Source organism: Balaenoptera borealis (genome assembly GCF_965194805.1).
Source record: "Balaenoptera borealis genome assembly, chromosome: 16".
Lineage (NCBI taxonomy): Eukaryota > Metazoa > Chordata > Mammalia > Artiodactyla > Balaenopteridae > Balaenoptera > Balaenoptera borealis.
In genome coordinates this window covers 43,732,043-43,758,349 of record NC_138872.1, presented here as the reverse complement: position 1 = coordinate 43,758,349, position 26,307 = coordinate 43,732,043, and the positions used below count along the sequence as shown (strand labels likewise).

Genomic DNA, 26,307 nt, shown 5'->3' with positions numbered 1-26,307 from the left:
AATCGATGGAAATGAAGAGACCACTGGAAAGGCCTCTAACTTGACAGAGGACTTGGCTGGAGACACCGCCACCAGCAGAGGGAGGTTCAGCCACGTCCGGGTAGGAACTGGTCATGCAGAGACGTCCAGTTTGTGCAGCATGTGAGATGGGCTGGTTGGGTATGAAAACACGGCCGACCAAGAGGAAAACTGGCTTGTGAACAGGCACGGATGCTTGACTTAGTCCAGGTGAATCATTAATTTTAGAAATCCATGAAGATACAAAGATGGAAGCTATCAGATGAGCAGAAACTCATGGAGGCTGCAGGGTCTACGCCGCGCAGGCTGGGTGGCAACCTATCAGTAGAGGGAGGGGAGGCTCTGCTCGGCACTGCCTGTGATGGGACCTCCTGCGGGACTGGGAGACATCGAGTCTACACCGGGGCAGGAGGAACAACGCAGACCCCTGCCTGCCCCACAGATTTCGTCTTAAATTTCTGAAAGTCTCCATAATCAGACAAGGACCTGCACTGTTAGATTCCCCAGAGCTTTGCAATTCATTGCTACATTTGTCACAAACATTTTTTTAAAGATTCAAATTTATTAGCAAATGCTTTATTATCTGAATGAAAACTATTCACTAATCTGACTAGTTACAAAATTAATAACAAAAAAATTAGTAACCTTCACTCCTATAGTCAAATAACAAGCAGTTAGTAGATATAATGAAGAAAAAGCCTATTTACATTAAAATAAATACACAGGATGGGCTTCTCTGGTGGCCCAGTGGTTAAGAATCCACCTGCCAATGCAGGGGACACTGGTTTGAGCCCTGGTCTGGGAAGATCCCATGCCACGGAGCAACTAAGCCCGTGCGCCACAACTACTGAGCCTGCGCTCTAGAGCCCATGAGCCGCAACTACTGAGCCCACGTGCCACAACTACGGAAGCCCACAGGCCTAGAGCCCGTGCTCCACAACAAGAGAAGCCACTGCAATGAGAAGCCCACGCACCGCAACGAAGGGTAGGCTCCGCTCCCTGCAACTAGAGAAAGCCCGCACGCAGCAACAAAGACCCAACGCAGCCAAAAATAAATAAATAAATAAATAAAATACACAGGAATAAGCTTAAAGTATGTGCAAGATCTGTATGAAGAAATGTTTTAATGTTCCTGAAAGGCACAGAGAAAATACTTTAACAAATGCAAAGAGATACCACGTTCTTGCATAAGGAGGCTCATTATATAAATATCAAGTCTCCTTCATCTATACATTTAATGTGTCTGCAGTAAAAATACAATGGGGTATTTTGGGGATATAGACAAATTGTTTCCAAGGTTTGAATAAATAAGCAGAAAAGTCAGGGTTTTCTGAAAAGGAAGAAGAATAAGAGAGGACCAACCCTATGAAATGTTAAAACAATTACAAAGCTGCAATAATTTAAACAAGGTAGTATTTATTAGTGTAAGTCCAGAGAAAAAGAGCCACTGAGCAGAAATAGAAAACGCCTAAAAAAATAGATGAAGACATACACAGGAATCTAGCGTATGATCCAGGTGACACTGCATAGCAAAGTAGAAAATAATTCATCAAGAAAACGCTACCCAAAAAACTGATTAGCCATATGCCAAAAAAAATTTTTTTTGGATACCTATCTCATTCTTTTCAGTAAAGTAAATTCCAGAAGAATCAGAAATTTAAACCAAAAAAAAAATTAATCTATAAAAGAACTAAAATGAAATGCAGCTTTTGCATCATCCTTAAAAGAGTGGGAAGTTTGACTTGAAAGTCAAAATTTCTATGAACAAAAGAATAACATCAGAAGATAAATGGCAAACAAAAAAACTTCTAATATAAATCACAACAAAAGGCTAATTTACTTAATAAAGAGCCTCTAAAATCAATAATGAAAAAGACTTACATCCTAAGTGATCTAGCAAAGGAACTAGATTGCATACAAGGAAACACAAACGGTTCTTAAACATGTGAAGGGATACTTACCTGTACTTACTCATTAGAAGAGAAATACAAACAAAGCACAATGACATATGACTTTCCACTTATCAGGCTGTGGATTGGTTTGCCAGAGCTCCATAACAAGGTACCATACACTGGGCGACTTAAAACAACAGAAATGTATTTTCTCACAGTTCTGGAGGCTATAAGTCCAAGACCAAGGTGCCGGCAGAGTTGGTTTCTTCTGGAGTATCTCTCCTTCCTGCTGTGTCCTCACATGGTCGTCCCTCTGTGTCTGCCCGGATCCTAATCTCTTTTTCTTGTAAGGACACCAGTCACACTGGACTAGAGCCACCTGCTGGGCTGCACCCCTGAAGGGCCTGCAAGCCTTGTAGTTGCCCCGCCGCGAGACCGAAGAAAGACCCCAGATACAGTGACAGAGACGTCCACGGTTTATTGAACAGAGAATCTTACAAGTCTGAAGTAGAAGGTCCTCAAGAATTTTGCTGCAGCTCCTGCGATGGCCCGGCTGGTAGATCTGGTCAGGAAGCAGCTGTGTGGCCTCCGTCAAGGTGCTTCAGCTCACAGGGCCTGGGCTTCCTGAGACACCAAATGAGGAGGCCAAACCTCATGGCCCAAGGCACCTTCCATGCTCTGACATCCTAGTTCTCTCCGGTCCAGCATGGTGTCTTTGGGCTCCACTCACCACTGAGCTCCGCAGGTGTCCAGGGGTGAGGCCGTAGAGACACCAGGCCTCTGGGTCCATGCCTCCCACACCCGGAACCCCCAGAACCAAGTTTTGCCCAGACACTGTCTCCTGTCTCCCTCTGGCCTTTGCGTGGATTCTGGATCAATGTCTGCTGAGTCTCACTTTCTCTCTCCCTCTCCTGCTCTGGGCTGGGGAAAAGGCGACATGAATTTTTCTTTGACATCCATGCAAAGACTGGCAGAAACTCATTATGCATCATTAGCAGAGAACTAATTATGTAACCAGAGGTACTGGAGCACAGTGCATGGTGGCTAAACAGACCCCGTCTTAAACATCAATAGGGAAATGCCCTGATACTTTGGAGCTCCAGAATCGACATTCTGGGATGACACTCAGACACTCAGAATGACAACTACGTTTGTCATTCTTTCCAACCAACTTCACAATGTCCTAAACACACTGAAATGTTTTTTAAAATGTGTCTACATGGAAAAACTTGAAAGTCAGGTCAGTCTCAGAACACGAAAGACGGTATTTACAAGGCTCTAGCCCAACTCGCTGTACACATGGCCATCCACAAATACGCAGCCAAAGATGAAAATAACATGGATCAGAAATGGACTCAAAGCTGACAGGACAGTGAAAAAGAACATATAAATAAAACATTCAACATAACATAACGGAGGGCACTTGTCTCTCCTTTCCAGACACTTTGGATCACATCACATTTACTCAAAGGAAAAGGGACTGCCCAACAGACATAGAAAAGTGAATGTATTAAGAAGCTATTTCCCTTAAGCCTTTTCTCGTTTTCTCCCTCCTCCACTCAAGTAAAAGATCTACTAAAAGAACTGTAATACGTAATCCTCTGGGCTTGTGAGGCCAACTGCACCTTTACCCTATCAATCAAACACTGAAGTGGATTCCAGAGGTTTTGTTCCAAGCCAGGCTGGCACAACGCAGACAGACACCACCTCCCAACGATCTTCTGTGGGAATCAGGGTGGTCTCCATGCCCGGCCAAGGCCTTCGGGTGGAGTCAACTCAGCCAGGTCTAGAAATGCCCCCTCGGGAAGCTGGAAAGATCCAGGTGCCAGGCTAGACCCAGGAGAGAGAAACAGAGGGACGGAGCAGGTCCTGGGAAAAGTAAGGAGACACAGAGGAATTCAAACGAGCTCTCTGGTCAGTTCTCACAGCTTCGATGACAGGTTCTGGATGGGCCCCCCTGGTGCACCATTAGCTCGGGGATCCAATAAATGAGCAACTTCACCTCTGACGAGGTGAACCACACCCCTGAACCACAGCAGCTGCACACTGACTTACCTCCCCACGGCTGCACGTGAGGACACAGGCCTCGGGGACCTGCAGTCCCTTCACCCCTCTGCTGCCAGAAGTTATCTCTCATCCTTGCTTTATGCTAGAATCTTAACTGGCCCCAGAAGCACTTTGGGAAAAGAAGCGTGTGATCTAAGGCAAAGTCTGGAGGAATGGCACTTTAAATGGAGCCGTGCGCTGATGGGCCCTGGGTGTCCCGACTCCTCTGAGCAACTGCGTCCCTAACCGGTGGCCTGTGGGCAACATCAGGAAAGGCTTTTTCTCATTTCCTTTATGGTTAGAGACAACTTTGAGAAAAAGAATCATCATTCCACAGCGAAGATACGTTCCTCTGGTTCAACGGCGGTGCAAACTGGCCTGAAGAAATTCCAGCTGGGTTAGCGGGTAAACACGGGTCACGAGGAAAGCCTGAACAAGACCTCAATTCCTGGGACTTCCCTGGTGGCACAGTGGTTAAGAATCCACCTGCCAATGAAGGGGACAGGGGTTTGAGCCCTGGTCCAGGAAGATCCCACATGCCGCGGAGCAACTAAGCCCGTGTGCCACAACGACTGAGCCTGTGCTCTAGAGCCCACGAGCCACAACTACTAAGCCCGCGTGCCACAACTACTGCAGCCCGTGTGCCTAGAGCCTGTGCTCCACAACAAAGAGAAGCCAACACAGTAAGAAGCCCACACACCGCAACAAAGAGTAGCCCCCGCTCACCGCAACTAGAGAAAGCCCATACACAGCAACGAAGACCCAACGCAGCCAATAAATAAATAAATAAATTTGTATAAAAAAAAAAAAAAAGACCTCATTCTCTCAATGAAAAATACACACCGTACACCCCGGATTGTGTGAGCCTGGGTCGAGAAGGACTGTCCTTCCCACGCATTTCCCCACGGGGAAGACAATGGAGAAGGAAAGAGCATCCCAGTGACACACCTGCGATAGGTGAATGTGGGCTCGTGAAAGAAACCATGGTGCATCATAGACAGAATGACACTCCCTGCACACCTGAATTTAAGGTTTGTAACTTATATGCAGTACAAAACTTGTGATCAACTCTGCAGCAGCATGGAAGGGAGACCAGTGGGGGAGGGGACAGCTGGGGGAGCAGCTGGCAGGCTGGGGGTGTGGACGCCAATAATCCATTAGGTGGCATGGGCAGGAGGCGTCCTTCCTTGTTTTACAGCTTGTGGACGAAGGTCATGTGATATTAACATTTCAGGTCACATTACTGTTACACTGTTTGAAACTCTTTAAATACTAAAACAACCCTATTCCATTTTGCAGGTGAGAAACGACAGGTTTCACTATATTTGAAGGTGTACATTCCTTTGAGGCTCATAGGATTTGATTCATGATTTGAGATCTTTTGCCAGTTTTGGAAAATCCTCAGCCATTATATCTTCAAATATTGCTTCTGCCCCATTCCCTCTCCTCTCCTTCCGGGACTCCAAGGACAGGGGTGTCAGACACTTTCATGCCATCCTCTGTGTCCCTAACACTCCTCTCTAGGCCACATTTTTGCTCCTTTTGTCTATATGCTTCCTTCTGGATGTTTTCTGTCAGATCCTAACGTTTTCTTCATTGGTGCATATTCTAAACATATCCACTAAGTTAACGGTAGTTAGTTATTACAATTTTTAATTTCTCTAATTAATTCTTTTATAAACTATTATGCCCTTTGGAATAGTTCAGCACTCTGATAACATCCTAAGTCAAGATCACAGGTTGAGATGAATAAAAATGAGGTTTGGTTCCCGAGAAGGTCAATCTGTTCCAGTTCACTCCTGCTCCTGGGAATGATCTTTCAGGTCCTAACCTGAACGCACGCAGTCTGCCAGGTGCTCTACCTTGGTGAGGTCTGGACACCAGTTTCTGCCCACCCGACCCTGTGAGGCTGTCAAAAGTGCTGCTCAGCCTTCTCGCGTCCTTCAGAATGTATGACGGTCCCACAACGATGCAGCCCCAAAGGCCAGACTCCCCTTCCTGGGCTTTCACCCCCTCCAGGGCTTGACCTGTTCATGTTTAACTGCCTCCTAGTTCTCCAGGGTCTTCGAGTGATGGTTAAAAACAGTCTGCCCAGATGTTTCCACTTGACTACAGCAGGAAATCTAAATGACCCAGACCGACATGACTACGTTCTAAAGTAGTTCCCAACCCTACTTATAGTCAAGGCTCACTGCTTTACCCACATACTCACTAGTTTTTTTTTGTTTTCCCATTCTTCTTGCATTTCTTTTTTTTCCATTTTTTTCCCTTAATTTTAATTAATTAATTTTTGGCTGCATTGGGTCTTCGTTGCTGCGAGCAGGCTTTCTCTAGTTGCAGCGATGGGGGCTCCTCTTCATTGGGGTGTGCGGGCTTCTCATTGAGGTGGCTTCTCTTGTTGCGGAGCACAGGCTCTAGGTGCAAGAGCTTCAGTAGTTGTGGCACACGGGCTCAGTAGTTGTGGCTCACGGGCTCTAGAGCGCAGGCTCAGTAGTTGTGGCACACAGGCTGAGTTGCTCTGTGGCATGTGGGTTCTTCCCAGACCAGGGCTCAAACTCGTGTCCCCTTCATTGGCAGGTGGATTCTTAACCACTGTGCCACCATGGAAGTCCCTCTTCTTGCATTTCTGACTTTCCATATTGAACTATCTTTCTTTTGCCTAGAGTACAGCACTTAGAACTTCATTTTGGGTCTGCGGGTGGCAAACTCTGTTTTTGTCTGTTTAAACTTTCTTCCTTTCATCTTCATTCTTTTTTCCTTAATTAATTAATTAATATATGGCTGAGTTGGGTCTTCGTTGCTGCGTGCGGGCTTTCTCTAGTTGTGGTGAGCAGGGGCTACTCTACGTTGTGGTGTGTGGGCTTCTCATTGTGGTGGCTTCTCTTGTTGTGGAGCACAGGCTCTAGGTGCGTGGGCTTCAGTAGTTCTGGCGCGCGGGCTCAGTAGTTGTGGCGCACAGGCTTAGTTGCTCTGTGGCATGTGGGATCTTCCCAGACCAGGGCTCAAACCCGTGTCCCCTGCATTGACAGGTGGATTCTTAACCACTGTGCCACCAGGGAAGTCCCTCACCTTCATTCTTTTTTTTTTTTCCAAATGCAGCAATTATTTCTTTAATTACATAAGGTCTCTATCATCATTGCAAAAACATACCAGTAAAAGTTTCAGTACATGGATTTATGCCAGCAAGCCTCCTTGATGTCCCGAAATCAGAGATCTTGAGAACACCACTATAGGTATTAATCTACACATTGTCACCCTAGAGAAGAGAGAATTTTAATCAAAAATGTTATCTTTCTTCCAATATTGTTTGTTGTTGGCTTGCAAGTCTAGTAAGTAAAGGTGTCCTTACAGCAAAAAGGACACTGATTCTATACTCTTCCTTAATAGTTAATCTCAGTAGTGAATTCTTGACACCACTTTTTTTTTTTTTTTCCTCACCTTCATTCTTGAAGGATGTTTCCACTGGGCATAGATTTCCTTTATCATGTTGAAAGTCATCCATCTTCTGTTCATTGTTACTGCTGAAAAGGCAATTGTGGGCTATCTGTTGCCCCTAAAGTAATCTGTCTTTCTTCTCTGGCTGCTTTTAATAATCTCTATTTTAGTTTGTTTTCTCTCATTTCTATCAATACATTTAAACTATGATGTAATTTTTAATTTATCCTGCCTGGGATTCACTAATTTCTTGACTCTATGGGCTGATGTACCATTAGTTCTGGAAAATTCTCAGTCATTATTTCTTCAATTATTGCCTCTGCACTGTTGTCTCTTTCCTGCTAAGACTCAAATCAAAATGTGTTAGAACTTTTCCAACAAGCCACTCTGTCACTTATTCCCATCACTTCTTTAGTTCTACATGCTGCATTCTGCATAATTTTTACTTACCCGCCTTCCAGTTTACTAATTCTTTCTCCAGCTCCATCTAATCTACTGTGAAGCATGTCCATATTGATGGCTTAATTTTAGTCACTGTATCTTTAAGTTGTAAGATTTCAATTGTGTTCTTTTCTAATTTGCTGTGTTACTTTTTATTATTTTTTACTGAATAATTCCATGCTGAAATTTCCAAGCTTGGCTTTTATTTCTTTCATTATGATTAGGATATTTGTTTTAAAGTCTCTGTCTGATCATTCTAATATCTCATGTCTTTCTGGCTCTGTTTCTGTTGTCTTTTGTTCCTGCTGGTCCTGGTTCATAGTATCTTGTTTGTTTCTTTGTGTGTCTGGTTATAATTGACTATCTGTGAACATTGTACATGAAAAATTACTTGGGTTATTATTTTTTGATGCATGGGATGATTAAATCTTCCTCTGGAGAAAATGTTCAATTTGCTTCTGCCAGTAGATTTCTGGGGGCAATACCAATCTGAGACAAATCCTTTTTAAATAAATTTATTTATTTATTTATTTACTTTTGACTGTGTTGGGTCTTCTGAGACAAATCTTAAACTACATTCAAGATTTCAAATTCTTTGAACCACAGAAGTTATATTATACTACAAGCCACTGCAGGTAAATGGAATACTTCTACTCCATTCCCCAGTCAAAATGAGGGATGGTTTGGTTAGTTAAATAACCTAGAAACAGAAGTCTTACCTGAAATTCTCTTTACTGAATAACATATCTTGGATATTATTCCATATGTGTATGCACAAATACATTAAGATGCAAATGTAAATATCATTCAGTTATAGAAAGAGCTTCCTCATTCTTTGCTACACCTACATGTACCACATTTGCTTAACCAATATCCTATCAATGAGCATACGTTGATCAGATATATATATATATATATATATATATATATATATATATATATAAAATACATATATTTCTTTTTCATATTCTTTTCTATTATGGTTTATTACAGGATACTGAATATAGTTCCTTGTGCTATACAGTCGGTCCTTGTTGTTTATCTACTTCATATATAGTAATTTGTATCTGTTAATCCTAAACTCCTAATTTATCCCTCCCCCCATCTTTCCCCTTTGGTAACCATAAGGTTGTTTTCTATGTCTGTGAGTCTTTCTGTTTTGTAAATAAGTTCATTTGTATCATGTTTTAGATTCCACATGTAAGTAATATCATATAATATTTGTCTTTCTCTGGCTTAACTTCACTTAGTATGATGACCTCTAGGTCCATCTATTTTGCTGCAAATGGCATTATTTCATTCTTTTTTATGGCTGAATAGTATTCCATTGTATATATATACCATGTCTTCTTTATTCATTCATCTGTCGATGGACATTTAGGTTGCTTCCACGTTTTGGCAGTTGTAAATAGTGCTGCTAGTGCTGCTATGAACATTGGGGTGCATGTATCTTTTCGAAATAGTTTTCTCCAGATATATGCTCAGGAGTGGGATTTCTGAATCATGTGGCAACTCTAGTTTTAGTTTTTTAAGAAACCTCCATACTGTTTTCCATAGTGGCTGCACCAATTTACATCCTTACCAATAGTGTAGGAGGGTTCCCTTTTCTTCACACCCTCTCCAGCATTTGTTATATGTAGACTTTTTAATGATGGCCATTCTGACCAGTGTGAGGTGATACCTCATTGTAGTTTTGATTTGCATTTGTCTAATAATTAGCAACATTGAGCATCTTTTCATGTGCCTATTGGTCATCTGTATGTCTTCTTTGGAGAAAAGTCTATTTAGGTTTTCTGCCCATTTCTTTTTTTGTTTGTTCTTTTATTATTGAGTTGTATGAGCTATTTGTATATTTTGGAAATTAAGTCCTTGTCAGTCGCAGTATTTGCAAATATTTTCTCCCAGTCCATAGGTTGTCTTTTTGCTTTGTTTATGGTTTCCTTGGCTGTGCAAAAGCTTATAAGTTTGATTAGGTCCGATTAGTTAATTTTTACTTTTACTTCTATTGCCTTGGGAGACTGACCTAAGAAAATATTGGTAAAAGTTATGTCAGAGAATATTTTACCCATGTTCTCTTCCAGGAGTTTTATGGTATCATGTCTTATATTTAAGTCTTTAAGTCATTTTGAGATTATTTTTGTGTATGGTGTGAAAGAGTGTTCTAATTTCATTAATTTACATGCAACTGTCCAACTTTCCCAACACCACTTGCTGAAGAGACTGTCTTTTCTCCATTGTATATTATTGCCTCCTTTGTCAAAGGTTAATTGACCGTAGCTGTGTGAGTTTACTTCTGGGTTCTCTATTCTGTTCCATTGATCTATATGTCTGTCTTTGTGCCAATACCAAGTTGTTTTGATTACTGTAGCTTTGTAGTATTGTCTGAAGTCTGGAACGGCTATGCCTCCAGCTTTGTTGTTTTTCCTCAGGATTGCTTTGGCAATTCTAAGTCTTTTGTGATTCCATATAAATTTTAGGATTATTTGTTCTACTTCTGTGAAAAATGTCATGGGTAGTTTGATAGGGACTGCATTAAATCTGTAGATTGCTTTGGGTAGTATGGCCACTTTAACATTATTAATTCTTCTAATCCAAGACCAAAGCATAGATTATTTCTATTATTTTGCTGTTATAAACAATACTACAGTGAATAATCTTATATATAGGTCATTGAGCACATGCATTAGCATATCTGAAAGATGTATTACTAAAAATGATGGAAATACTGGGACAAAGGATCTGCACACTTACAATTTTGATAGATATGGCCAAATGCTCTGCATGGAATTTAAATGGGACACACCAGCAGTTTGTGTCCTCATACCCTCATCAACACAGTGTTACAAGTATTTTTATTTATACTTCTGGGGTTTTTTTTTTTTTAGGATTTTTTAAATTGCAAGACAGGAGAATATAATATATACTACTGTAACTTTTTTTGTCAATTAACAATATATCATGAATAATTTTCCAGGTAGATAAACAGAACACTAACACACTTTTTTAAGTAAAATTTATACTGAAGTATAAATATTCAGGACTTCCCTTGTGGTCCAGTGGTTAAGACTCCACGCTTCCACTGCAGGGGGCACAGGTTCGAGCCCTGGTTGGGAAAGATCCCCCCTGTCACGTGGTGCAGCCAAAAAAAAAAAAAAAGAATAAATATTCAAAGATAAAAGTACACAAGTCATAAAAGTATGGCTCAAGGAATACTTACAAAGAGAACACACTCGTGTAACTACCATCCAGAATAAGAAGAAGACATTGACAGAAGGCCCCATTAGTCTTTATCCACAAAAGTAATAAAATGATTCTAACACCCAATTCCAACGTGTGTGTGTGTGTTGTGTTGCTTGTGTGTGTGTGTGTGTTTTCCCACACCACCAAGCAATTCTCTGATACCAGCTGGGTGTCCTATAATTCTACTCAAATTTTTTTTTAATTAATTAATTTATTTATTTTTTCTATTTTTGGCTGCATTGGGTCTTTGTTGCTGCGCGCTGGCTTTCTCTAGTTGTGGTGAGTGGGGGCTACTCTTTGTTGTGGTGCACGGGCTTCTCATTGCAGTGGCTTCTTTTGTTGCAGAGCACAGGCTCTAGGCACGCAGGCTTCAGTAGTTGTGGCACACAGGCTCAGTAGTTGTGGCTTCTGGGCTCTAGAGCGCAGGCTCAGTCGTTGTGGCGCGCTGGCTTAGTTGCTCTGAGGCATGTGGGATCTTCCTGGACCAGGGCTCAAACCCGTGTCCTCTGCAATGGCAGGTGGATTCTTAACCGCTGTGCCACCAAGGAAGTCCCCCTACTCAATTTTGACAGTATCCACCCAGAGACAGCATCAGAGGGCTCAGTCCTACAAGACTGGCCCCCCCACCTTCTTCAGGCACCAAATGCAAGTCCAGGTCATCACCTGTGCTTCTGACTGAGAGGCTATAGACTGGAGGTTTTAATGACACTTCCCTTGGGTTTATTTAATTTGCTATAGCAACAAAGAGCAGGGAGATTCAGGAAGGGAGTGATAGACACTGTGTCCATTTCCCATTTTCACAGCTTCTAGGCTGAGGGAAGCTCCAGCCCACACCGTGTGAAGTAGCTAAAACTTTGATAGAAAAACACAGTTTTGATAGCTTACAGAGTTTGAGGCAACCACAGCAACTGAAAAATGAGCGAGGAATCCTGAAAAGGAGAACACCAAAGAGAGAAAGCTCCACATTCTGCAAATGTTACCTAACTCTCCAGAAAACCCATGGACTATGCATGTGCAGAGCAGCCTCCAAGCAGCTCAGACAAGAATAAAAGAACTGAAATGAGATTTGAGCTGCTTCGAGGCAGAGTTTTCAGTCTGAGTCCAATCTCACTGCCTACTAAAACAAACAAAAATGAACACTCCTCAGAGAAATATAACAGAACCTTCCTTCTCCACAACACAACTTCACAATGTCCAGGATACAGTCCAAAATTATTCACAAAAATGAAGAACCAAGAAAGAGTAAGCCATTCTCAAGAGAAACCACAACCAGAGATTAACCTCAAGGTGAATGAGATGTTGGAATTAGCTACTTGAAAATCCTCTGCCAGCATAATTATACTCCAAGATGTGAAAGAAAATATTCTCCTAATGAATACACATATAGAAAACTTCACCAGAGAAACAGAAACTATAAAACAGAGTTAAATGGAAATCTGAGAACTAAAAAACACAATACCTGAAATCTTAAAAATTCCAATGAAGGGCTTAACAGCAGAATGGATATGACAGAGGAAAAAGTCAGCAAACTTAAAGACAGATGAATAGAAATCATCCAATCTTAAGAAAAGAGAAAAGGGAATTTTTAAAAGATTAGCCTCAGGGATTAAAGAGACAATTGTCAAAGATCTAGCATACATCCTAGAAGGAGAAGAGAGAGAATTAGGCAGAAAAACAGACTGAAGGACAAATGGCATAGATTATCCCAAATTTGGTGAAAAACAAAAATTTAGAGATTCAAGAAACTCAGTAAACCCTATTTAGGATGAATGTTAATAAAGTTATACCCAGGCACATCAGAGTCAAACCGATAAAAACCAGTAAAAGGAGAAAAACCTTGAAAATAGCCAAAGAAAAACAACACATCACATATAAGGACACAACAATTCAAAATGACTGCTGACTTCTCATCAGAAACAATGGGCTCCAGAAGACTGTGCAACTTCATCTTTAAAATGCTTAAAAACAAAACAAAAGGAAAACTCTGTCCAACTATAATTTCATACACCAAAAAATATCCATCAAGAGTGAAGATAAAATAAATACATCTTTTATTTAAAAAAAGCAGCTAAGAGAAATGCCAGCAGGCCTGTTCTAAAATAATGGTAAAGGAAGTTCTTTAGCTGAAGAGAAATTATACCAGATGGAAACCTGTATTTTCGGAAAGGAATAAACAGCATCCAGAAAAGTAAATACCGGAGTAAAATAAGAGAAAAAAGTCTTAAACTTGGAAAAAGTACAAACAACTAAAGTAAAATAATCATAACATTGTCTTGTCAGATTTATAACATATGCAGATGTAATACACATAACATCTAAACTATCATAAAGTGGGTGAGATGGATGTATACATTTGCAGGATTTCTATATTACATGTGAAAGTGGTAGAATATTAACTCCAAATAAATTATGAAAAGTTAAGTCCACAAAAAAACCTGCATACAAATGTTTACAGCAGCTTTATTCATAATTGCCAAAACTTGTTAATAACCAAAATGTCCTTCAATAGGTAAGTAGATAAACTGTGGTACATCCATACAATGGAATATTATTCACCACTTTTAATTAATTAATTAATTAATTAATTTTTGGCTGTGTTGAGTCTTCAACTGGGGAAGTCCCTATTCACCACTTTTAAAAAATGAACTATCAAACCATGAAAAGACATGGAGGAACCTTAAATGCACATTACTAAGTGAAAGAAGACAATCTAAAAAGGCCGCATGCTGGGGTTTCCCTGGTGGCACAGTGGTTAAGAATCCGCCTGCCAATGCAGGGGACACGGGTTCGAGCTTTGGTCTGGGAAGATCCCACATGCCATGGAGCAACTAAGCTCGTGCGCCACAACTACTGAGCCTGCACTCTAGAGCCCGCAAGCCACAACTACTAAGCCCGCGTGCTACAACCACTGAAGTCCACGTGCCTAGAGCCCGTGCTCCGCAACAAAAGAAGCCACTGCAATGAGAAGTCTGCGCACTGCAACGAAGACCCAATGCAGCCAAAAATAAATAAATAAAATAAATTTATTTTAAAAATAAATAAATAAAAATTAAAAAATAAAAAGGCCGCATGCTATTTAATTCCAAGCATATGACATTCTGGAGAAAGTAAAACTGTGGAGACAGTAAAAAGATCAGTGGTTGCCAGGGGTGGGGACGGGGCATGGCTGAACAGACAGAGCACAGGGAATTTAGGGCAATGAAACTTCTCTGTATGATACTGTAAAGGTGGAAACGTTATTATGCGTTTAAAAATCCCTCAGGATGTAAAACACAGAGAGTGAACCATAATGTAAACTATGGACTCTGGGTGATAATGATGTCAATGTAGGTTCATCAACTGTAACCACAGTGGTGAGGGATGTTGATGGTGGAGGAGGCTATGGGGTGGGAGAAGTATATGGGAACTCTCTGTACTGTCTATTCAATTTTGCTGTGAACCTAAGAGTGCTCTAAAAAAATAATGTCTATTAAAATTTTTTTAAGAAAACAGAAAAAATCGTTGGATAAAATACTGATTATGCTACAACATTTATGACCCTTGAGAACATTATGCCTAATGAAAGAAGCCAGTCATAAAAGACCACATAGAGTATGACTTCATGTATATGAAATGTTCAGAATAGGCAAATCTATAGAGACAGAAAATAAATTAGTGGTTGCCCTGGGCTAATGGGGGCGGGGTGTCAGAAAGAAATGGGGAGTGACTGCTAATGTGGAATTCTTTTGAAATGATGAAACTGTTCTAAAATTTGTTGTGGTCATGGTTGCACAACCCTGTGAATATACTAAAAACCACTGGATTATACATATTAAATGGGTGAATTGATGGTATGTGAATTATATCTCATTAAAGCCTGTCATTTTTTTAAAGTAAAGCTGCAATTTTTAAAAAGTAACTGGTTAGAACCCATACCATGCATACTTTAAACATTAGAATGCTGAAGAGGCCATATTAATAGACTTCTAGAGACAGGATATTATCAAAGATAGACTTTTCATAGTGATAATTCAGCAGGAAGGCATGTCATAAATATCCACATGCTTAACAACAGAGTCTCAAAATAAACAAAGCAAAAACTGAAAGAACCAAAGATAGAAATAGACAATTCTGCAATTATAGTTGGAAATTTTAACACCAGTTTCTCAGCAGGTGATAGAACTAGATTCCCCACCCCCCCAAAAAAAATCAATAACGATACAGATGATCTACACAACACCATCGACTACATTGCCTAAAAATAAATATGCTGGGACTTCCCTGGTGGCGCAGTGGTTAAGAATCCGCCTGCCAATGCAGGGGACACGGGTTCGAGCCCTGGTCCGGGAAGATTCCACATGCCGCGGAGCACCTAAGCCTGTGCGCCACAACTACTGAGCCTGCACTCTAGAGCCCGCGAGCCACAACTACTGAGCCCATGTGCCACAACTACTGAAGCCCTCGCGCCTAGAGCCTGTGCTCCGCAACAAGAGAAGCCACCACAATGAGAGGCCCACACACCGCAACAAAGACCCAATGTAGCCAAAATACATACATACATACATACATAAAATAAATATGCTGAGTATAATGAGCAGTGGTTAAGCATTCATTTCATAATAATTTTTTGTCTCCTCAGAACATACAAGGATCTTTCAGTGGTCTGAAATCTTTGTTTAAGTCTTTGTAAAGAAGCTGACCAAGGTAATTTGCACTGATGCCTTCTTCCTTCTTAACATCCTTTTCCAAACACGAAGATTCATTCAAAACCATTCCATTTTCCCCAAGGCACAGTTAGTCACCTTATTCTTTCCTCTTAGACTTTTAAATTCTCTACTCCCCAGAACCCAGGTGGTTTTGATAAGAAGCCCTGCTTCCCTTCAGAAATGTGTTGAGGGCCAATCACAAGCGGTCAGTCAGAGGTAGGGGCTATCCAGGCGGGTGGTTTTTGAGTGCTGCAAACACCACGCAGCAAAAAATGGACCTGGCCTGTATCCCCATTTCATCACACGGCAGCGGACACCTGGAAGGCATTTGTTCATTTCCTAACAGCAAGCAGCAGAGTCGAGGCACAAGCTGGAGTCTCCTGCTTTTCCCAGGAGGTCGTTTCACCGCCAATGCCTTGTGATGTTCTCCAGTGTCTTAGGTTCAACATAAGTGACTATCATGTAACGACATATGGCCTGAAAAGACAGCCCTGTGTCTGGAGCATCTGCACACCAGAGAGCCTCCATCACACGGATGAGGCCACATTGCGGGCTCATGCTCCTCCATCCTAAGGATCAAGGGCCCCAGGGCACATCCTCTCCCTCAAACCACTCGCAGGTAATACAAGTTGCTCTGCATCTGTGGGACCAGGCTAGGACAGCAAGGAGAACATTAAAGAGGAGGTACCGTTAGGGCTACGTACACCATGGGAGGATGCCAGGGACAGCTTATTTTTAAAAAGGAAGAAAGAAAAGCAAGTTGCAAAACTGTATTCTTTCATTCAAGAAATATTTACTGAGGGAATTCCCTGGCAGTCCAGGGGTTAGGACTCCGTGCTTTCACTGCTCAGGGCTCGGGTTCAACCCCTGATCAGGGAACCAGGATCCCACAAGCTGCACGGAGAGGCCAGAAAAGAAAAAGAAGAAATATTTACTGAGCGTGTGCCATTCTAGGCACTTGGGACACTGCAACTAACAAAACAGACAAACGCTCTCAAGCCGGCAAATAAGCAAATCCTATCTTAGATGGTGCTAAGTGGTACAAGAGAAACAAAGCAGGAGGGGGTGGGGGAGTTGGCTCACAGTTTTAAATGGGGGGACTGGGAAGGCCTCCCTGTAAGGTGGCCTTTCTGCACGCCTGAAGGTTCCCTCCCTTGGTCTGCATACATATGCTTCACAACCAGCCAGGTTGGCCTCAAATGATTTCAGGAGGTCCCTGAACCCCTGAGTATTCCCCTGCCTTCTTCTGAAGCCTGAAATTCCTTTAATGAGGGTGGAAAAAAACCTATTTAATTACATACTCTCAAAGAGGAATATCTGACGGTTTTGGAAAAGCTGGCAGGCCGTGCTCCCATGTCACCAGGCGACCATGGAAGCATATGGCTGATGGCTGGGCTTTGCTCTGTCATAGGAGAAGGGGGGCACAAATTCCAAGAAGACAGGGGGTCACTGAGTCAGGAGGAGCAAAGGGGGATATCAGACGGCACTCATCCAGGCTCAGCTACCTCTGCCTGGTTGGTGCAGGACAGAGCAGCTGTCTGCTGCGTGGTGCTTATGTTGTGCGGCTGACACCAGGCAATTCCAGTACACTAACCATGATGTTTACACAAGACAATTTAGCAGTGACTGAGCACCCTGGAGACTCACCGATCAGCAGCACTAAGCTGAATCCTTACCTTCTGCACCATCCGCAATAAGGTGAGAGGAGAGTTCTCCAGCAGACCTGCTCTGAAAGAAACGTTAAAGAAAATTCTTCAGATGGGAAGGAAATAATACCAGAGGGAAAAGTGAAATTTCAGGAATAATGGAGGAGCAATAGAAATGGCAAATAACTATGTAAATATGAGACTATTTTGTATGTACATGTGATATATGTATGTATGACAGCAAAAAGCAAAACTTCTAACACTGAAGCAGTTTCTGATGCATGAAGATGTAACACAAAGTGGTGGTGTGGTTTCTATGTTCCCCTTGAAGTGGCACAATCTTATTTTCAAGTAGACAGAGAAAAGCTAAATATGAGTACTGTAATCTCTAGAGCAACCACTAAAATAGCTATACAAAGATACATGGTTAAAAACTTCAAGAGTGATTAAAATGGGACACTAAGAATATAGTCAATAATATAGTCAATAATAATGTAGGGGAATATAGTCAATAATAATGTAATATCTTTTATGGTGACAGATGGTAACTAGACTTATGGTGATCATTTTGAAATGTACAGAAATATCAAATCACTATGTTGTGCACCAGGAACTAACATAGTGTTGTAGGTCAATTATACTTCAAAAACAAACAAGCTCATAGAAAAAGATATCAGATTTGTGGTTATTGGAGGGGTATGGGGAGGGGGAATTAGATGAATGTAGTCAAAAGGTGCAAACTTCCAGTTATAAGATAAATAATTACTAGGGATGTAATGTACAACATGATAAACACAATTAACAAACACTGCTGTATGGTTTTTTTGGGTTTTTTAAAATAATTTTTTATTTTATTTATTTTTGGCTGCGTTGGGTCATTTGCTGCACGCAGGCTTTCTCTAGTTGTGGCAAGCGGGGGCTACTCTGATGCGGTGCACGAGCTTCTCTTGTTGTGGAGCACGGGTTCTAGGCGCACAGGCTTCAGTAGTTGCAGCATGTGGGCTTCAGTAGTTGTGGCTCGCGGGCTCTAGAGCACAGGCTCAGTTGCTCCGTGGCATGTGGGATCTTCCTGAACCAGGGCTCGAACCCATGTCCCTTGCATTGGCAGGCGGATTCTTAACCACTGCACCACCAGGGTAGCCCCACTGCTGTATGTTATATATGGAAATTGTTAAGAGAGTAAATCCTAACAGTTCTTATCACAAGGAAAAAATATTATTTTTTCATTTTCTTTTATTTTGTATCTATATGAAATGATAGGTGTTCACTAAACTTATTGTGGTAACTATTTCATGATGTATGTAAGTCAAATCATTCTGTACATCTTAAAGTTACACAGTTTTGTATATCAATTATATCTCAATAAAACTGGAAGAAAACAATGAAATTAAAAAAAAAAAAAGGAATACTAAGAAACATTCAAGTAATCCAGGAAAGGAAAAGAGAGAAATAAAAATATAGAGGACAGGGCTTCCCTGGTGGTACAGTGGTTGAGAATCTGACTGCCGATGCAGGGGACACGGGTTCGAGCCCTGGTCTGGGAAGATCCCACATGCCGTGGAGCAACTGGGCCCGTGAGCCACAACTACTGAGCCTGCACATCTGGAGCCTGTGCTCCGCAACAAGAGAGGCCACAATAGTGAGAGGCCCGTGCACTGCGATGAAGAGTGGCCCCCACCTGCCACAACTGGAGAAAGCCCTCGCACAGAAATGAAGACCCAACACAGCCATAAATAAATAATTTAAAAAAGAAAAAGATCCTGTTTAAAAAAAATATATATATATATAGAGGACAGTTATATGTCAACTGTATCTCAAAAAGCATACAAACACACAACAGGGACAAACAGAAAACAAATAATAAAATGATAGACCTATTTCCAAACATATTAATGGTTACATTAAATGTAAATGGTCTAAACACACTGACTAAAAGAGAGGGACTATGAGACCCAAATACATGCTCCCTACAAGAAATCTACTTCATTTTTTAGTAGAAGGATGGGTAAAATAAGCCATACAAACAATATTCCTTTATGTGAAGTGGCTATATTAACACCAGAAGTAGACTTTGGAGCAAGGAAATTACCAGAGATATAGAGGGGCATTAAATGACTTCAAAATGTCCACTCACCAAGAAGACATAATAATCCTAAATGTAGATACACCCCAAAATAGACCAACAAAATAAATGAAGCAAAAATGGACAGAACAAACTTCTTTTTCAGTTCCACAGCTTTCTTGGGGCAAAATTCTCTGGAGCCAGTAACTGATAGAAACACATAAACAGTAGGTGACAACTGCTGAAGGCTGGAGATGGAGAGATGGAGTTTAAAACTCCTGGGCTGGGGGGAGGGAGAAGAGATGACACACATTCATGAGTTTTACTTCCAGGATCCCCACCAGGTCTTCATGGTAAAGACTGGAGAAAAAAAAAATCTCTCATGATTTGGACAGGGAGGAGAGGAAAACTTACAGTTTTGAAATGCACCCAGAGAAAAGTAATCATTTTGAAAAACCACCCATAGCAAATGCCTTGCCTCAAAAGAAAACTACTTTATCAGAGCCTTATCAGACCTGTGGGGAAGGGCAACTTGACAACTGGAGCGTCTTCTGGCCTTCCTGTCTTACAACAGGGAGGAAAAACAACAACAACAACAACAACAAAGGAAAAACTAAGAAACTTCTGAAGGGCACAGTCCAGGACCTCAGGCCCACAAAAACAGTCTGACTCACAGGATTATGGAATGCTTTCCTCGCCTAGCACCTCACCACCACATGCACAGGGCTCCAGTAGAAAAGCAGTTCATTACACCAAGAGAGCTGCAAGACACAGATTCCATTTCAGATAGAGTTTCTGGGGAAACCTATAGACAGTAGGGAGACAACAAAGGAACCTGAAGAATCTGAAGCCTCTACCACTTCAGCAAACATCAAACACAGTAGGAGTTAGGATTCCTAGCCAGAAAAACATAAAACCTCACAGTACACATCTACTTATTTCAGTTCCTATTACCCGATATGTCAAGTCCAGTTTTCAAAAAATAGTTACAAGGTGAGCTAAAGGCAAGAAAAAGCAGAATTTGAGGAGATAAAGCAGGCATGAGAACCTGACCCAGATATGGCAAAGATTTTGCAATTATCAGATTGGGAGTTTAACTATGATTACTATGCTAGGACCTGTAATGGAAAAAAAGTGGACAACCTACAAAAACAGATGGATAATATAAGCAGAGAGATGGAAATTCTAAGAAAGAATCAAAAGGAAATGCTAGAAATCAAAAAGACACTAACAGAAATGAAGAATGCCTTTGATAGGCTCATCAGTAGACTGGACATGGCTGAGGAAAAATCAGTGAGCTTTAATTTACGTCATTAGAAACTTCTCAAACTGAAAAACAAAGAGAAAAAATAATGGAGGGGGGGAATAAAGGAACAGAATATGCAAGAACTGTGAGACAATTACAAAAGGTGTAACATATGCATAATTAAAATATGAGAAGGGACTTCCCTGGCGGTCCAGTGGTTAAGACTCCACACTTCCACTGCAGGGGGCATGGGTTCGATCCCTGGTCGGGGAAGTAAGATCCTACATGCTGTGCAGCACAGCCAAGAAATAAAAAATAAGAATAAAAATAGGGGCTTCCCTGGTGGCAAAATGGTTAAGAATCTGCCTGCCAATGCAGGGGACACAGGTTCAAGCCCTGGTCTGGGAAGAACCCACATGTCGCGGAGCAACTAAGCCTGTGTGCCACAACTACCGAGCCCACATGCCACAACTACTGAAGCCCCCGTGCCTAGAGCCCATGCTCTGCAACAAGAGAAGCCACCGCAATGAGAAGCCTGCACACCACAATGAAAGAGTAGCCCCCGCTCACCGCAACTAGAGAAATCCCATGTGCAGCAACAAAGACCCAATGCAGCCAAAAATAAATAAATAAATTTATTTAAAAATAAAAATAAATTTTTTTTAAACAATGAGAAGGAGAAGAAACACAGAAATGAGCAGAAGAAACATTTGAATAATAATGGCTGAGAATTTTCCAAAATTAATGATAGATCCCAAAGTACACATCCAGGAAGCTTGGAGAACACCAACAAGGATAAATATCCAAAAAACTACACCTAGGCATATCATATTCAAACTGCAGAAAACCAAAGACAAATCCTCAAAGAAGCCAGAGGGAAAAAAACATCTCACCTGTAGAGGAGCAAAGTAAAGAATTACATCCGACTTCTCAGAAGCCATAAGCAAGAGAATGGAGTAACACATCTGAAGCACTGAATGAATAAACCACCAACCTATAGTTGTATATCCAGAGAAATTATCCTTCAAAAGTGAAGAAGAAATAAAGACTTTCTCAGACAAACAAAAACTGAAGGAATGCATTGCCAGGAGACCTGCCTTGCAAAAACCGTTAAAAGTTCTTCCGAGAAAAGGAAAATATATATAGGTCAGAAACTCAGATCAACATTTAAAAAGGGAAAGCATAAGAGAAAGAATAAATGAAGGTAAAATAAAGTGTTTCACTTTTCTTTTTCTTTTTTTGTTTTGGCCACACTGCATGGCTTGTGGGATCTTAGCTCCCCAACCAGGGATTGAACCTGCACCCTCGGCAATGAAAGCACGGAGTCCTAACCACCAGACTGCCAGGGAATTCGCTCATTTTCTTATTGACTTAATAGATAACTGTTCAAAATAAAAATAGCAACAATGTGCTGGGTGATCATAGCTTATGGATACGTGAAATGAATGACTGCAATGTTATAAGGAGCGGGAAGGAGGACTCGGGAATACTCTGTTATGAGGTACCTGCACTATCTGTAAAGTGGTACAGAGTTATTTGAAAGGGTACATAGGGACTTTCCTGGTAGTCCAGTGGCTAAGACTCTGCACTCCCAATGCGGGGGGTCCAGGTTCGATCTCTGGTCAGGGAACTAGATCCCACATGCTGCAACTAAGAATTCAAATGTCGCAACTAAAGATCCCACAGGCTGCAACTAAAGATCCTGCATGCTGCAACCATGTGCCACAAAGAAGAGCCCGCACTCGGCAATGAAGATCCCGCATGCCCCAACCAAGACCCAATGCAGCCAAATAAATAAGTAAATATTAAAAAAAAAAAAGCGGACATAGATTAGTTGCAAATGTATATTACAAACTCCAGGGCAACCATTAAAATTCTTTATCAAAAGAAGAATTGATATGCTAAGAGAAGAGAGAAAATGAAATCATATAAAATGCTCAATTAAAGCCAGAGAAGACAGGAAAAAAGGGAATATATTTTAAAAAGGAAACAAAGAATAGTGCAATGAATGGAAAACAGTTACAAATATAGTAGATATTAATCCAACTATATCAATAATCACTTTCAGTGTGAATGGTCTGAATACACCAATCAAAAGACAGAGCCTGGGGGCTTCCCTGGTGGCGCAGTGGTTAAGAATCTGTCTGCCAATGCAGGAGACACGGGTTGGAGCCTTGGCCTGGGAAGATCCCACATGCCACGGAGCAAGTAAGCCCGTGTACCACAACTACTGAGCCTGCGCTCTAGAGCCCGCGAGTCACAACTACTGAGCCCACACGCCACAGCTACTGAAGCCCATGCTCCTAGAGCCCATGCTCCGCAACAAGAGAAGCCACCACAATGAGAACCCCGTGCACTGCAACAAAGAGTAGCCCCTGTTCGCCACAACTAGAGAAAGCCTGCACACAGCAACGAATACCCAACACAGCCAAAAATAAATAAATTAATAAATAAATAAATTTTAAAAAGAAGACAGAGCCTGTTAGAGTGGATAAAAAAACAAGACTCAACTATATGCAGTCTACAAGAAACCCATTTTAAATATGAAGACACACATAGATTAAAAGTAAAGGGATAGGGACTTCCCTGGTGGCGAAGTGGTCAAGAATCCACCTGCCAATGCAGGGGACATGGGTTTGATCCCTGGTCCGGGAAGATCCCACATGCTGCGGTGCAACTAAGCCCATGCACCACAACTACTGAGCCCGTGTGCCACAACTACTGAAGCCCAAGCACCTAGAGCCCATGCTCCACAACAAGAGAAGCCACCATAATGAGAAGCCCGCACACTGCAACAAAGAGTGGCCCCCGCTCTCCGCAACTACAGAAAGCCCGTGAGCAGCAACGAAGACCCAGCACAGCCAAAAATAAATTAAAAAAAATAAATTTATTAAAAAAAAAAAAAGTAAAGGGATAGAGAAAGATTTACCATGCTAACACTAATCAAAAGAAAGCTGGAGTAGCTATGTGGATCTCAGACAAAGCAGACTCAGAACAAGGAAAATTATCAGGGATAAAGAGGGACATTACATAATGATAAAGGAGACAATTCTCCAAGAAGACATAACAATCCTTGAACATATGGACTAACCACAGAGTACAACATACAAGAGGCAAGACATGATAGAACTACAAGGAGAAATAGACACATCCACTATTACGGTTCAACACTTCAACACACTTCTATCCATAACTGACATATCCAGCAGGCACAGGATCATTAGGGATGAAGTTGAACTGAAGAGCATCATCAATTATGTGGACCTAATGGACCTTTGTAGAATACTTCATCAGAATTCATCAATATTCAAAAAAAGAAAAGAAAAGTGGCAGTCCTGTGGTTAGGGTTTGGCGCTTCCACCATGGTCCGGGTTCAATCCCTGGTCAGGGAACTAAGATCCCACAAGCCTCACAGTGCGGCCAAAAAAACCCCCAAAACACAAGGATTTTATTGTATAGCACAGGGAAGTATATTCAATATCTTGTAATAAATTATAATGAAAAAGAATCAAAAAAAAGGATATAGATATATACATATATATGTATAACTGAACTACTTTGCTCTACACCTGAAACTAACATAATATTATAAATCAACTATACTTCAATTAAAAAAAAAGATTTATCAGTATTCATAGACTATAATAGCAGAATGCATCTTCTTCTCAAGCTCACATGGAACATTCACCAAGATAGACCACATCCTGGGTCATAAAACATACATCAACAAATTTTAAAAAAAACTGAAATCACACAAAGCATCCTATCTAACCACAATGGAATTAAACTAGAGGTAAGTAACAGAAGGAGGAAAATCTCCCAACACTTGGAAATTAAACAACATACTCTTAATAATCTATTGGTCAGGGAGAATATCTCATGGGAAGTTTTAAAATATATTAAACTGAATGAAAATGAAAGTGCAGCATATAAAAATCTATAGGGTGCAGCTAAAGTAGTTCTCAGAGGGAAATTTCTATCACTATATACTTATATTAGAAATGACGAAGAGTCTTGAATCAGTAATCTCAGCTTCCACCTTAAGAAACTAGAAAAAAAGAGCAAAATGAATGTAAGCAAGCAGAAGAGTGCAAAAAATAAGAAGGAAAAATCGATGAAATTGAAAACAGAAAAGTAATAGAGAAAAATAAATAAAACTCAAAGCTGATTTTTGCTAGAGATGATTGATAAACCTCTAGCAAGACTAACAGAGAAAAAAGAGAGAAGACACAAACTGTCATCATTAGAAATAAAAGAATATCTTTACAGATTCTGCAGACTTTAAAAAGATAATAAGGAATGCTACAAATACCTCTACACACATAACTTCAACAACTTAGATGAAATGGACCAATTCCTTGAAAATCACAAAGTATCAGAACTTCCCCAAGATCAAATATGTAGATAATCTAAATGATAGTTCTAAATCTATTAAAGAAATTTAATTTGTGGTTTAAAAACTTCCAAAAAAGAAATTGCCAAGTGCAGATGGCTTTACTAGCAAATCCTACCAAACATTTAAGTTGGAAATAACACCAGTTCTATACAATATCTTCCAGAAAATAAAAGAGACAACCTTCCCACCTCATTTTACGAGGCCAGCATTATCTCGATACCAAAAGCAGGCAATGACAATACAAGAGAAAAAAACTTAGGTCAATATCTCTCATGAATATAGATGCAGAATTCCTCAACAAAATATTAGCAAATCAAATCCAGGAATATATAAGAATAATAATACACTTATGAAGTGGGTTTATACCAGAAATGCAAGGCTGATTTCATATTCAAAAATCAATCAATGGTAGTACCAAAACATCTACTTAAGTTCTTTCATTTGTACCATTCCTTCGAATAAAGTAATTTGGTACCTCCCCACCTCCTTCCCCTCCCAAAAACAGTCAGTGATTGATCATTGCAACAACAGACTAAAAAGAAAAACCTACACAATCACATCAGTGGATGCAGAAAAAGCATTTCAAAAATTCAATATCCACTCATGCCAAAAACTCTCAGCAAACTATGAATAAAAGGGAATTTCCTTAAGCTGATGAAGAGCATCTACTAAAAATCCCATAGCTTAACCCATCATACTTAACAGTGAAACACTGAATGTTTTCTCTGTAAGACTGGGAAAAGCAAGGACGTCCAGTCTCACCCTTCTTATTCTGCATCATACTGGAAGACATAGTACAATGAAGGAAAAGGAAACAAAAGCCATTCAGATTGGAAATGAAGAAACAAAACTCCCTATTCACAGATTACATGATTGTCTATGTAAAAAACCCCAAGGAATCTACAAAAAAACTCCTAAAGCTAATAAGTTTAGCAAAATCATAGAATACAAGTCAAAATACAAAATCAATCATATTTCAGTGGAGCTGAAACTGAAATTTACAAAACAATACTATTTACAACACCTCTGCAAAAAAAAAGTGAACATTTAAGTATAATTCTATAATGCAGATCTGTATGCTGAAAACTACAAAACACTAATGAAAGAAATCAAAGAAGATCTAAATAAATGAAGAGACATACCATTTTCATGCATTAGAAGACTCAATATAGTTAAGATGTCAACGCTCCCCAAACTGAC

At 40.7% G+C, this 26,307-nt stretch overlaps 1 protein-coding gene across 2 annotated transcripts in view; it reads right to left on the bottom strand.

Moving 5' to 3' along the window:
- The window catches only part of LOC309612807 (ninein-like protein), a 113,396-nt gene that overhangs the window by 74,335 nt on the left and 12,754 nt on the right, over nt 1–26,307 (bottom strand). Inside the window, exon 2 of one of the 2 annotated variants that reach the window (XM_082359000.1) lies at nt 17,434–17,485. The exons of the other annotated variant lie outside the window; for it this stretch is intronic. The gene's annotated coding sequence lies outside the window, so the exon portion shown is untranslated. The remainder of the gene's footprint in view (nt 1–17,433; nt 17,486–26,307) is intronic. 2 annotated transcript variants of the gene reach the window in all.